The sequence below is a fragment of the Perna viridis genome, chromosome 12 (assembly GCF_037379345.1).
Source record: "Perna viridis isolate PV_CMFRI_1.1 ecotype Kerala chromosome 12, ASM3737934v1, whole genome shotgun sequence".
NCBI lineage: Eukaryota > Metazoa > Mollusca > Bivalvia > Mytilida > Mytilidae > Perna > Perna viridis.
The window spans coordinates 27498133-27511571 of NC_142456.1; the positions used below are offsets into that span (position 1 = coordinate 27498133).

The following is a 13439-nucleotide window of genomic DNA, read 5'->3' on the forward strand; positions in this document are numbered from 1 at the left end:
GAGCCTGAATCGCTCACTTGGTATTCATTAGCAAATCATGTAGAAATAGTTTGTCATACGACTCCACCCCGACCAAGAATTTGGTAGTGCTTTTCATTCTAAAAAAATCTAAAGGTTTCTGCTTTCAAGAAGGATAACTCATTTAAGGACTCATCAGATGACGTTGACTTTGCAAACATGTTTTGTAGATCTTATGGAATATGGAGTTTTCATATCACAACTCATACGTTATGCCAGAGCTTGCGGAAACTACATGGACTTTTTGTAACATGCTAGACTGCTCACTGCCAGGCTTCTAGAACGGGGATATATTGCTACACGATTAAAGACATCACTACAGAAATTTTATGGTCGTCATCATGAACTCGTAGATCGTTATGGCATTTCCATCTGCACCTTTCACTGTGTCATAGTTTTCACTATCTTGTTGTCCCTGGATTATGTTCTATTCGTTATGGTTCGAATCCTGGTTGCCTTGATTTTTCTTAATGAGCTGAGCATTTTTCCAATGTTAGCTTTTTCTCTAACTCTTAATAGGCAAAAACAGCAAAAATCGTCAAATTTTACTATTAAAGGGCAATAACGTCTATAAGGGGTCGTCTGATGGCTTCGACTCAATGATGACTTTTGTTGAGCTTTTAATTGTGAAATTGTTTTTCATCCGTTCACTTCCAGATGAGGAATCTTTGTAGCAGCAATATCATAGACAATTATTGCCAAGTTTGAAGCAAATCTGTTCAGTAGTTTCAGAGAAGGATTGATATAAGTTACTTGATACTGTAACTTGTTTCCCAATCCAGTATAAACAAATAATGTTAAAGTAAATGATTTCCAATGTATAATTTTGCCTGGATGCTGACCTACCCTCCATAGTGCATCAGTATGCAAGATTACAAGATCCTACCACTTATAGCTGCTGAGATATGAGGATGGGCCTCAACTTTAACCAAGTTCACTGAGGGATGCATAAAATGTAGGTCAGAGTGACCTTATTTTGCCTGGATGCTGGCCTACACTTCAAGGTGCATCCGTAAACAAGGTTACAAGATCCATTTATAGTTGCTGAGATATGAGGTTGGACCAAAACTGTAACCAAGTTCACTGATGCAAACAAATTTTCATTTTGACTTTTTTCAAAAAATAATATTTCAGACATGGGAGGTTTCAGACAGCAGGATTTTTTCAAATACTAGTTGTTTTTAAAGAAAACAAAAATAAAATGAAATGAAATTTGGTTAAACTGGGCAAAATTAATTAAGCTTTTCTGGTAAGTGGTAAATTATGGAGATCATAGATAGTTGTATTTCATGAATATTCTCCATTTTATGTTTAGGGGCCTTTTACATTTGCTATAATCTATATAGTGTTGCTCAGGCGTAAAACACCAACAACCAACAATTGAATTTTTCAAGGAAAAGTTTTCTTTGTGGTGAATAATTAGTACATATTGAAAACAAATTGTATTAATCTACCACTATATCATGAAATCAATACCAAGACCTTTATATTGCTTTTGGTATTATTATAACAACATTGTTCTATAGCTAAATTATAAGCACTTATATGAAATTTACTGAGGATAGATCTATCATGCCATTTTTGATTACCCCCCCCCCCCATTAAAAATTAATTTTCAATAAATAAATTTGTGGTACAACCACTTTTCAGGCTGACTTTGTTCAAAAATAATGTTTGTCTTTGATATAAATTTATCTTCGGGTCATGTATATAATCAGCATTGTTTACTTTAGTGTTACCGTCTTAACGTGAAACAGCCCCCCCCCCCCCTTTTCCCTTTTTTTTTAATTCTCAAACAAGCACACAATTAACCCTAATATTCGAAATAGATAATGTATTTCTTGGAAAAATATTTATTTTGGATGTTTATTTCATAAACTGACTTGTTCTGAGCATATTCAACTGTATTGTTTACATGTTGTCAAGAACTTTTATGGGGGCCGCCATATTTGATGAAAACGAGGCTCATTTTTATACCCTCAGTAAAATCATGTTTTACATAAATATACGCGATTGACTGTGAATATGCATTTTGAAATTGTTTACACAAATGATTTGACCTACCAAAAATCTGCATATCAACTGCGTATTCACCTTAAAACACTTTAAAATCTTGAGATGTACACTTTGTTAGCGCTGCTTCAGATGAAAATTTGTCTGCAAAAAAATCAATGTTGTAAATACGCTTGCTGAAATCATTTCTGCAAGTCATCATTAACTTTCGGAACCTCAAAATTGTGTATTTTGCCTATAAATAAATGTTGTATGGACCAAGGTTTCAAACAGGGAAATGGAAAAATCCCGAAAACTTCCGGGACGAAATTATGTAAGTTAACTGGAGTTATCTCCCTTACTCTTTGTCGTCTCTACTGAATATAATTATGATAACCATGATGCATGTATATAAATATGACGGTTTTTTATCATGAATTTTCATGGTTTTTTTTCCATCTGAATCTATATTTTTCATTTTTTGATTATTGTCTTTGATTTAAAATTAAAGAACTATATTTAAGATATTACTGTGGACATTTATTTCTCCATATTTGCTTAATTTTACCTAGATTTTTTAGTTTTCTCTGAAATGCAGTTGATTAAATATTCACTCTAATTTTCTAAAAAGAATAATAATAATTTGAAATGTAATGCATTAAAGAAAAACAAGTAACTTAGGTTTTTTTTTACAAATGCAGGATGTTTGATGGTAAAGTTTCATGTACTTGCATGAAAAATATTCTTATTTATCTCTGAGCAAAAGTATAACAGTATTTTTGGTTAACAGTCCACCCCCCAAAAAAAAGAGTCGTTCATTTGCATCACCAGACTAATAGGGTCAATTGATGTTGCATTATCAGTTGTCCCTGTTTATTTTTTGTTGTATGCATCACCCATACAGGTTATTCTATTTCAATTCTTGCTTTAAAACAAAACCGTCTTTCAAGGAATCCCCTTAATATTAGTGTTTAACATGCCAACCTTTTACCCCTCCCCCAAATGAATCATTCCTTTTTTAAGGTGTTTCTTAAACGATATTAGATTTATATTTTTAAGTTATTTAATCAAATTAACAAATTGATTTTTCTCACAAGATATATTTTTTTTTGGTTAGATTTTTTACTTTTTAAGTTTTTTTGTTTTTGGTTTGTTTTTACGTTGTTATATATTTATTTGTTTTTGTGTGTTGTCACATTTTAAAAATGTTAACATATAACAATGCTTATACTTGTAACAGTCTAGCTGCGAAACATAGCTCTAACTATTTTTTTGTATTTTCTTAACGTTTTCTAGATCGCAAAATCCAAAAAAAAAAAAGGTTAAGAGCTACGATTTTGCAGCTAGTAACAGTCTAAATTCATCGAATGAATCCAGTGCTTGCCTTTAGCCACTAGCCCGAAGCCCGGGGCTAGTGAAATGATGTGTACTTGTCTTGTTTCTGGCAAGTTGAATCATATGCAGTCCTCTATTATTCGGGCTAGTCATTGATAATTTTGAAGGAAAAAACTGTGAATCTTTTTAATACAGAAGTCAACAACCCTTTCAAATCAATATACAAATTTTTTTTAATTTATGGTTTTCATTTTTAAGATAATCAATATTTTTTTCACCACTCTGAAGTTTTCGGCTGTTTGCTGATGTCCGAGAGACACAATGTTTTGTTTACACAATGTTCTAGGATTCCTATTTACCGTTACTCGGGGCAAGTGAAATTTGGGTCAGGGAAAGTTAGGTACTTAGTTACACTTTCCCATAGCAAGTTGAGAACTTCATATGTTGTATGGATTTGATTTGTTAGCAAAGCAGTCGTTGAATGTGGGAAAGGTGATTTCATATGAATTTTTCCCCAGGAAAACTCAATTTCTGAAAAATCCTAGAACACTGCTACATGTCAGAACGTTCACGTGTGGTCGAAACGGAACTCGTTCACGCGATCATATATTTTGTAAGAGACAGAGTACGTGATGGAATAACACAAATTCCAATATTAATTTTTAAATAACTACAAAAAGGTTCTTTTGTTTTTTAAGTTTATTCTCGATCTAGACAGGTAAAAGACTCACACAAACGTCCGCTGAAATTTGATAAAATGTCCAACATGGGCTGTCAAAATTTACGGACCCTTCATTTAGACAGTAGATATTGATACACAATGTGAGATCAGGAGTGTGTGTGTGTGTGTGGTTGGGGGGGGGGGGGGGCATGCAGAGGTTTGGCATTAGCTCAGGTTGGCACCCCCTTTTTATTGGAAAATTTGTCATTTTCATGTGTAAAAACTGGCAAATAATGTCCTCTAAGCACCCCCTTTTTCTTTCTTTTGTTGAGGAGAAGGTGCTCAACAATATGTACATAGCCATGCATCCATTCAGGGATAAAAATTAACAGTCGCCCAGTAGCCCATGGCTACTAGATTTTGAGCTCAGGACGACTGATTTTTTGGGTAAATTTCAGTTAAACTTATAAATAATATTAAACAAAAATATGATCTGGGCTACCAGCGTGTATTCCACTTAATTGCATAACTGATAACATCCCTGTGTATTGTATAATTTTTTCAAAATGTTATAAAAATTGACACTTTCTGGCTTTTCAACAATTACTTACTAAAAAGGTGTAGCTTAGATTCAACTGTTTGATATTATATTTTTATAGTTAAATTAGTTAAAATGCCATATAACTTTATTTCTTTGTTTGTAATTACATTATGTTGGTTTAATCAATGCCCTAGAGTTGTTTATATAGGAACAGGAAGATATTTAATAGGAAAATTATAATAAAGACTATTACACCATACCTAATTCAACTTTGATCAAAATAGTATATTCCTGTTGATTTATTTGATTTATTCCATTTCATCCATGGGTGGACATAGGGCGACTACAGTTTCTCTCCATTCGCTTCGGTTTTGGGCGATGGTGTTACAATTCTTCCACGTTAGTCCTACTCTCTTCAGTTCAGAGTTCAAACCCCTCCTCCAGGTGTTCTTTGGTCTTCCTCTTTTTCTTTGCCCTTGGGGATTCCAATCTAAAGCTTGCTTTGTAGTGTTTTTATTGTTTTAAAAAAAAAAAAACAATATTCCTGTTAATTGCATATTTTTTTCAGACAAATTGGGTATGTGATTAAGAGGAACCCACTGTATTTATTATTTTCACTTCACTGGAGACAATAAAGGTGTTGTATAAAACTTATGGAGTATTTAACCCTTATGCTGCTATGCTATTCTCTGTTGTTTTTTTTGGGTAATGCTGAATAAAAAATTGAAAGATAACTAATTTTAGTGTAAAATCTAGGATAAGAAAAGGGCATGGTAAATTTTTTTCCAAAGGTCACTTCATGTCACGATGTCTGATTTTTAGGGCACATTGATTTGTTTAAAAATTGTTGTACAATTTAACAAATCAAAGACACATCTGAATTAAAACCTTTTTATTTGAATGAAAACTTAGGAAAGTCACATACCTGCCAACTTTTGAAAATCCCCATGGTGGTGTTAACATTGGACAAGGTGTGAATCAACATTTTCGGGACATATTTTGCAAACTGTTTGGGTTTTAATGTCATAATGTATGTATGAGACAATCACTATAGCATCAAAGGGCCTTTTTCAGTTGAAAATGTGCATGCACTATAATAGATTGAAGTTTTAAGCCCCTCAAAACCTATTTAAAATTCCTGATTTTTTTTTAACTTCAGAAAAAGTAAATGAGAAAACTTTTATTTACATTCAAATTCATTTCTACTGCCTGAAAATTTATACATTTAACATGTTTCCTTCTTTCCATTAATGTCTGTTGAAGGGGAGTTAGTATCCAGCGGGCATGCCACATGGATTCAACGTTGAAATCACGTCAGTTCTCAACGTGGGATATTACATTGAAAAATGGTATTGATATGAAAATTGAAATGACGTGGAAATTAGACATTGAATCAATGTTAGTGATGCAACAAAAAATTTTCTTGTACATGTATATTTAGTGTATTTTGTTGAATCCTACTCAACATCACATGCCTTTGAAACAGTTGTGAAATAATATACCTTCTCTTTAAGTTGGAACCACATTCAGTTTACAGCATACCAATAAAGTTTGAACTCAATATAAATAACAAATAACTAAAGTTACGAATGTGTATCCTTTAAATCTTTGAAAGTTTAAACTGATGTGGCAATAATTTAACTTTATAAACCATCATTAATGTTTTATTGTAATATATTTAAATCTGATCTCATTGCACTCACAGTTACAAAAGCCTTTCATTGCTATATATACATATTATATTTGAAGTATACAACTTTTTTTGACAGTATCTACCCATTCAACTAGTTCAACAAAAGATGAAAGTAAACAGTCTCTAGAAGTAGATTTTATGTAAACAATAATGCACATGAATCAAAAACATTTCTTATAAGTTCTGTGAATAGAAAGTTCTTGTGCAACAACTTGTTTCTTTATCCACCAATGTAAAAACTCAGACCTTGCACCTCTGAAATAAAAGTATATTTTCTTTACAATTATGCTTTAGATAAATAGACCTCTATTTAATGTGATAGACTCTAATTTTTAACATTACTACTTTTACATAATTTGATGTACATGTAATTCATGCATGCAAAATGTGCATTGTCCATCTGTCAATTTTTTCAAGATTTTTAGAAACTGAATTGGTTATTTAGTCCCAATTATACTAATATTCCTGATTGAAATATAGTTGCTAAAAGCCCTTGTAAAATCATATACAATTTTTGTTTCAATTTAATACTGTTGGCTTAACAACATTTCAGAGCTACTAAAGAAAATATACAAACTTTATGTACATCTATATATTATGCCTGAAGTTCCTAAATATCATCACATTCCATTGATCAGTCCGGGAGGTATTGGGCTTGGAAGAAATTACAGAGAGACAATTACAGGAGGTGACATGCCGGTTGTGATTTCTATATGTTCAGTAGAGGAATATAAAGGTCTCAGTATCGTATTAATTTTCCCATAGACTTCTATAGTGAAGTGCATATTTTTAGGATTTTTTAAAAAATATGTAAATTGATTCAATAAAACTTTCACTTATGTAGCATTTCTAAGGACATGTGAAAAAATAATTTCCCGCAAAGAAAATAGGGTGAGTCCATGAAGATCGGACAGAAAAGTAGTCTTGAACTATAAATAGCCATTTTCCTTACTTTCACTTTCGTTTTGCACTCACCAAACCAACCTTTTCAGTGGAACATTTTTATGATATTATGGTAGATTTTCTCTTAAAAAAGTTCTTCATCTTCCAGTGTGATGTTTGCTCTATTTTATAAGTCATTGTTCATATCTTTTGACAAAACATTAGTTTGTAGAGAGGCAAAAAGAAAATGCACTATATTTTTATAGCATCCATGTTTTGACGTACACCCGCTCAGGGATATGCAATACGATACTGGTACCTAAAGACTAATGAATTCCTCCTTGAGTTTGTAATATTAATAACATATTTAATATGTACCCACAAGAGCAGGTGTGATTACATTGTAAACTCTTCCATTAGTGTTACAAATTCTTACTGCAGTGTGGGAAACCACCACTCGCCAGCTCGACAAATACAAGTAGATGTGTATTTTTGTGACTTCTCATTTGCTTACACTCGTCAATTTGGTGACCATCATTTGATTGGCAAGTTCCAAGAAAAGTTAACCAGCCAACAGGTTATTTAGTAAAAGGTCCCTTAACATCATACATTAAAAATATGTTCCCTACATTTTAAGAATGTTAATCTTGAATATGTCAAGTGAATTTTGGCATGATATACACAATTTCATTGACTTGTAAAACATTGTTTACGATCTGCAATTTTAATTTCCGGTAAACGGGATGAGCCAAAACGTAGGTGAAGGTCCTGATCTTGTATTAGTATTCAAACGAAATTATCTTGGTAATTTAAGATTTGTTACCTTGCAAATTAGTTGTTTATTGTCAAAATAAAAATGAACAAGAAGCAAATGATTTTCTTCTTTCATAATGATGAATCTGTTGAAATATAATTTTATTTTTAATATATAAGTTCAGAAATGGAGTACTCATTTTGTTACATGAAAAACTTAAATGGGAGGGAATAATTGAAAATGGGAAAGTTTTTGATAAATTTAAAAACAAATGAATAGATAGTTGAAGAAAGAAAAAGAAAGTCAGAAGATAGTCAAATCCAAGAGAAAACAGATGATAGTACAGAAAAAAACCCAAAAAATGTGGTTAGTTGAATTTATATTTGGCTAGCAAGATCAATATTCCACTAGCCAGAATGGCAAGTTGGGGGAAAAATGGTTTTTTACACTGTTTCTGTACAATATTTATTATCTGTGGCATTGAAGACTGTAACTTCTTTTAAACAACTCAGTGCTACTTAAGTGTCCTGGAATTGAAGGTGTATTTGATAAATCCGATAAAAAGCAAAATAAATATAAAACAGAAAACATCTTGCAATAATCCGAATTGAATAATTTATCAACATGGAATAAAGTCAGCATCGCATCAGGATCCCCCTTTTTACGAATGACAGTAATTATACTAAATTTATCATTATTAACACAAACTAAGATTATAAATAAGCAATCTTGTCACATGTATGATAAAATAACTCACATACTGTGAAAGAAATGGCTCAATCTGCTCTGTAATTGGCGTTTTCTTCTTGTTCTTCGCAATCCGGGTTTGTTTACATCTTCAAATTTGAAGAAAGCAGACGTTTGAAAAGCACATGTGCAGAGTGAAATTTAAAAATGCTATTCGGAAGTCCTCAGTCATTTCTGTTAGATTATATCGTACAAGCTGAAAGGCCAAGTAGTTCCGATTGCATTTACTACACATTGGCGGTAAATTTCAAAATTATTTAAAAGTTTGTTTTATCACATTTGACAAGTAATCAGCGTCAGTGTAATTACAATGTTCTACAACACTTCACAACTATTTATACTCAGTTTAGAATACTGAGCTTTTCCATAACAGTAAGCTTTTTTATTATTTCTATAATATGACTGAAGTGGAAAAACAGTGGATGAATCCATGTTGAAATTATTGACACGATTTCAACTTTGATACAACATCGACACATCCACATGGATTTCATCGACGTGGAAACAACGTAGACATTTCGTCGAAACATCAATGTGGAATTGATTTTGATCCACGTCACCACCAAATATCCACCATATTTCTATGTTGATTCAACGTGGAGTGCCTGCTGGGCATTCCATGTTACACTCGAGACGTTTCGGTTTCCCGCACACATGATACCCAAATGCACGCTAAACGCTCACCAAATGCATGATAAACGAACACATGATAAACTAACGCTCCTAGCGTGCGTTTAAATGCATTATGCACGATATACGAACAACGAAAAATAATAATATTGACATATAATGAAGACAGAAAGAATAGAAAATAAAATTAATGAAATTATATGAATTAATAATAGCAAAACATATATAAAAATAACAGTTAAATCAAGGAAATAAAGTACAAAAATAAATGAACACTTGTATCGTGCATTTAAACTAACGCTCCTAGCATGCGTTTTAACCAACGCTTCTAGTGTGTATTTTAATGAACGCTTCTATTGTGTGTTTATCATGCGTTTAAACGAACGCAAAACAATGTGTAAACGCACAATAAATGATGCACGCACGCTAAAATGGGAAACATGAACGTCTCAAGGAGTGTATGAATTTTTACAGTTCAGCAAGTATTTTTGGGCCTTAATAAGTCTTAAGTGGAATATGTGACAGCATGATGCTGTCCAGTTTCTTGAGTATAGATTGAGGGAAACTTGGGCAACTCTTACTTTTTATTAAATGCATATCGTGAGGTGCAGTATATGAGGAAATGTAACAAATTTTCAAGAATCTTGATACCGAATCGTCAAAATCTTCAGTATTTGGAAGGAATAGTTTTTAGGAAAAATACTGCATTGTTAAAATTACAGGAAATCTGAAGACTGCTGGGGAGGTAACTCATCTCTATATAAATCAAAGTGCTGAGGCACAGAGTCAAGGAAGACCTCATAAAAATTCATGTTACCAAATTGCAAGTTAAAAAAAAAAACGATAAAAAACTTAGTCAATTTAAAGAGAACCATCTGTTTAATGAAATGCATATCAATACTGCTTGTTTATTAATGCATTTATGGATCTTTTCTTTTATTGTTTTTTGGTATTTTTGGCTGTGTATGTTTATGTCCTCAAATTTCTTGACACTTTACACCTAAACCAGCATTTCTTCAAAAATATGATCTCCACTGTGAATCACTAACTATCAATATTATATGGATTTTCAAAGTAAGAAAAAATCCACACTTTGAAATTTCGGGTTGGAGATGCATGAAGTAGAAATGAATCCTGTGGTCTAGGGGAGCTAGGTTGAACAAGGACCTCATCTAAAGGGAGAAATGAGCAAAAAAACTTCTCCTTGTTTGTGCTCTCTTTGACAGTGATTTGTAATAGATTAAATGAACAAATATGTCAATATTGTTAGTTTTCAAACAGAATTTACTAAAGCTTGTCCTTGTCATTGTTGTCTAGATTAGGCTCTGAGTTGAAAATGTCAAAACTATACACTTTTTTACAATAGATAAATACCTTTCTCCAGGAATTTTTCAATTCAAACAAGGATACAAACTCTTGTTATCAAAACTACTAAATCTTTAAACTAAAAAAACTTTGGTTGTACCTCATATATTTTAGCAATTTAAGATTCCAATCAAGATGGAAAGTCAAGGATAAAGAGATGTAGTTAATACAGAAAATATTTTGTCTTTCTTTATAACAAATGCACTTTGAATATAAATCCATCTTTTCTACTTTCCTAAACAAAAAAGTTACTAGTGAACCCATACCCCATGAGTACCACTTTTTATGATGAATCATTATTGAGCTTAAGCAGATTGTTTTAATATACCTGTCTGCCTTCAATAATGTATGTGCATAGTGTCCCAGCACAGAAATAGTTCATTTTGCTCTTGCTTTCTTCTTGCTACATCTAGTGAAACTTTAAAAGGGACTACCACTGAAAAGAAATCAAGGAAAAGATGATAACAGTACCTTTGATAATTGCAAAATGTTACAAGATGTAAATGCATGAAAATATACATGTATTTTAGCCACATCATATGGAAGTACAGAAACCTCCTCTTGATGAGAAATATCCTTACATGTACATATAATTATGTGCAAAATCAAGCAAAAATAGAGGTTGGTCTGGGTAGTTAACATTGTCCCAGGTTTTTACTGGTTTTTAAGTGTCAGTACTGGTTGATTGAAATTTTGCAAACAGTATTTCTGTAGCATTATCATTTTTGTCCTACATTAGATGACATTAATACAATAAATATGTATTATATTTTAGTGTTCTGAAATGTTATTCTTAAAATATCTCTATCAGCTGTCTTAATTAAGAACAAAATAAACACTTCTTTCTCTAAAATAATTCAAATTTATCTTAAATAAAACCTAACAAACTTTACAAAAATGTAGTACAGTGTACTTCATGAGCAAATCTTTGTTTCAATAACTGTTAATAACAGGTAACATAAGTAAGAGTAGAATAGGTTACTTTTCACCTGACTGACAGGTGGTCATCGTTAAAACAACATCCCCTCATAACCAGGAAGATAATTAAATTGGTTTGAAGTGGTGAGTTTAAAACAATAAATTAAAGCCATTTCATGTACTAGACAAAACTAATAAATACAGAAACTGGAAAGTTTACTGATGATATTGCTTTAGGGCTTCTCCCATGTATGGTTTCTAGTTACCTGATGATTTATAATGACTGGACCCCTCATTTCAAGATATCTGCATCCACCCCTGTATGTTGATTAATTTATGAGCAATTAATGTCACACCGTAAAGTAAATAACAAATTTGATACATGTATTATTATATTACAAATATCATGATTTCTTGTATGAAATCTTTAATTAATACTGTACTGCATATGCCAGTAACCATAGAGTACATGCACATGTATTTTTGAAGTTTTCAGTATAAATTTCCTGTTCAATGTTTACAGTAGACCTATCACCAGTTCTGAAAATTTTAAATCATCGTGTACACTGGAAGTATATGAACAAACTTATGTATACCTTCACTTACCTTGTACATTGTACATGTGTGAATGTCCCTGAAAATCAGCTCTTAGGTAAGGTCTACTTTTGGGTGCCTTGATATCCATCATTATTTTCAATCCACTTTCATGGACATAGAATTTCTAACCTAATTGACTGTGTCCTTCATGTGTCATGAAAATCCTTTATCTAACTTTAAGATCATGCATTCTAAATATATATCTTGACAATGCACTAAAAAAGCACCATATTGATAATCAATTATGACTTACATGTATAAGGATATAATACACATGTACATTCCATACTGAATATTACATGCCAAAATCTGTATCAAATGTGGTATCAACACAGACTCCTATGTCAACCCACTTAGGGCTATTGTTCGCGAGGTGATATAGGTTGAAGAGTGATACCCCATCAGATACAGATTTTGGCATGTCATGTTCATCAAAAGATATATTTTAATTATACTTCAAGTGTGTTCTGTGTAAGGTGTGATATAAGGTATGCAATATAGGTCTAGGGGTGTGATATAGGGTATGCAATGTAGGTCTAGAGATGTGATATAGGGAATACAATATAGGTCTAGGGGTGTGATATATGGTATGCCATATAGATCTAGGGGTGTGATATGTGGTATGCCAAATACCCGGTCTAAGGGTGTGGTATATGGTATGCCATATAGATCTAGGGGTGTGGTATAGGATATGCCATATATATGTAGGTCTAGGGGATTGGTATGCAGTATATGATGTGCATATTATGTATGACTAAGTGTGCAATATATAGTCCAGCGGTGTGATATAGGGTATGCGATATACATGTAGGTCTAAGGGTGTGATATACAGTATGCCATATAGGTCTAGGGGTGTGATATACATTTGTACAGTATGCAATATAGGTCTAGGGGTACATGAAATAGGTATGGGTGATTTAGGGTATGCAATATAAGTCTATGGGTGTGATATTTAAATCGCAGGTCAGCCACAATGATAATGATTGAAAATTTGAGAATGGGGCAATTTCTAATACAATAAAGATATAAATTAATCAAATCGTTTTCAACGTATTTAGGAAAATTTTCAGCAGTAATGTCATAAACGGGAACTCTTTATTCTCTAAAAGTTTGTTTGGCTGCATATAAATACCTAATTTTTACTAGATATCCCTCTTTTTGATAGATCAAGATCAACTACTGAATGTGATAAATATGCCACATGGCTTCATTTCATCCCAATCTAATTCAGACTAGGTTTTAATTGCTCCCCCTTTTTCCTTTGTCGCATGACTTCATGTGACGTAGAAAAAAGGGGGAGCAATTA

The 13439-nt window shown here is 32.3% G+C and overlaps 1 protein-coding gene and 1 long non-coding RNA gene across 2 annotated transcripts in view; one reads left to right on the top strand and one right to left on the bottom strand.

The window, feature by feature from the left end:
- LOC148601884 (uncharacterized) overlaps positions 1-13439 on the top strand; it is a 202798-nt gene that overhangs the window by 2597 nt on the left and 186762 nt on the right. The window lies entirely within an intron of this gene.
- LOC148601885 (uncharacterized) lies at positions 6363-11200 on the bottom strand. Its single transcript, XR_015917287.1, has 3 exons — positions 10947-11200; positions 7501-8712; positions 6363-6495 (listed from the first exon to the last, which is right to left on the bottom strand). It is a non-coding gene; the product is annotated as an uncharacterized LOC148601885 (long non-coding RNA).